Source organism: Panicum virgatum, chromosome 7K (genome assembly GCF_016808335.1).
Source record: "Panicum virgatum strain AP13 chromosome 7K, P.virgatum_v5, whole genome shotgun sequence".
Classification (NCBI taxonomy): domain Eukaryota; kingdom Viridiplantae; phylum Streptophyta; class Magnoliopsida; order Poales; family Poaceae; genus Panicum; species Panicum virgatum.
In genome coordinates, this window is record NC_053142.1 from 25,324,202 (window position 1) to 25,326,415 (window position 2,214).

Sequence of the window (2,214 nt, forward strand, 5' to 3'; positions counted from 1 at the left end):
CCACGCGTCCTTCTGGAATCTTCACGGGGGTAGTTTTGTGAAAACTGCCGAAACCGAGTTCGGGGGCGGTTTTGGAGGAACCACGAAACCTTCCCGCGCGATGTTTCCGGCACACCCGCCAAGCCCGATGTCGCCACGTGTTCGACCTCCCGCCGGACCCTCTCCGACTTGGCCGATGTCGACGCATCCCAGCTGTTGGTTTTTCCCGAGCTACCAACAAACTCCACGCCGTCCCGCCTTGGCGCCAGGAGTGGATCGCAACGCGGCCCAGCAGTGGCCCAAGCATCTGGGCCGCCCTTCTCCACTGCACGGTCATCCGGTCGGGCCTCCAACGCCACCGCACGGTCTCCCGCCTCTGCATGGTCGTCGAGCTCCCTGCCACCGCAACACCGCCGCATGGTGCATTGGCACGCGCTTCGCTCTTGTCCAAACCATCTCGCTGCCACCGCGCCATCCGTGTACCTGCACACCACAGACCAAGAACTGGCGCAATCTCCATAGTGTCGCGACTACACACAGTTAGTCCACTCCACGTGTTGACAATCACTCATCACACCAAGGAGCAGGCCTCCACTGCCTCTCAATCTCCCCCTTGATGAGTGCATTGTCAACACCACACCCCACATGGGCACTGGTGAACAAAAAGGATAACCAAAAAAGAAATAGAAAACAGCTAGAGCTAACTCAAGTGATCAAAAGCGAAGGAAAGCCAGAAAAGATCACTTGAAGCTAGCAAGGCCAAGAGAGGCAGCCCCCAAGACAAGGGCAACGGCTCGACACACTGACTCCAAAACATGCTTGACCCCTCAAGAAAGAGGCAAGGCTCAACACAGCCAAGCATGTGCAAAGCTGGTCCCTCCAGAAAGAGGCAAGGCTCAACACAGCTAAGCATGTGCAAAGCTGGTCCCTCCAGAATGAAGCAAAGCTCAACACAGCCAAGCATGTGCAAAGCTGGTCCCTCCAGAAAGAGGCAAGGCTCAACACAACCAGCAAAGAGCATGAAAAGCTCAAAACTCCCCCTGAAATGCTGCTCCCCCTCACTATGCAACTCTCCCCCGATGTGTGCACACTCAAAGACTGGAACGTGCACAATCTCTCCAAATTCTCCCCCTTGTTGACAAAGCACACGTCAAGGAAACTCCCCCTGCCTAGATGCTCCCCTGGAAATATGCCATGAAGTGCAATGCATGCGTGCCTAACAAGCTTCCAGGTACATAACAAGAGCATTTGCAAGGGTCTAAACAGCACAGCATATGAGGGTGCATATACAAAGACAATGCATGGGGAGCTCATAAGAATATGTCAATACAGATCGTGAGCAGGCATTTATCATTTGTAAAAGAAAAAGCATCACCATAAAGGACCTAGCATACTAGAAGGCAAACAAGTATGCTAGTGCTAGAAAGAACATACCGGTGAGCTAACCAAAGCATATCACAGCAACTGTCGCTCAAGCAACGAAAAACTTGTCAAGATTAAAGTTTGATACCACATGAAAACCCTTAATTTCTCAACAAGAAGAAGTGGTGCCAGAGGTTGAAAACTTGCAAGTGCTTAACTTAGAGAATGTGCCAAGCCTAGGTCAGGGACCATCAGAAGCTTAAGACAACACTCCCAGTCATCCACAGCCTTGTCCAAGTTCTCCAGAGGAGCAGTCTCGGCACAAGATCAGTGGTGCAAGTAATCCCACTTGGATCTTTTCAATCAGAGCAAAGCATGATATACCAAATGTTGGATTTTTGAAATTGATTACCAATTAAAACACACCAACAGGAAGCAAAAGAGGGCATCTTGTTGCATATGATAGCAAAGGACCTAGCCACTAAGCATGAAACAAGATAGCATAAGCATACAAGCCCACACATGCTAGTAGCAGATCCTGAAGGTGACCATGGTTTATGATTTTCAAAGAATAAAATAGCTAAGCTCAGAGCCAATATACAACATATTCAATGGAGCTAGCTACACATGGTCAAAGCATATATACAACTCATAGCATAGCACAAGGCACAAGCAAATACAGATATCATACAAGAGAAGCTGGTGCAAGTGTAATGCATATGAGCAAATGCTATGCAAAATGGTATGTACACAAAAAAATGCAAGAAAAAGCAAAGAAGAAAGAAAAACAAATCCTAAACTACGGAAATAACTACCCAACTCAAAATGGGTAGCACACGCCAAGCTCTCCCCGCAAGCGAGCATAGGTGGCTT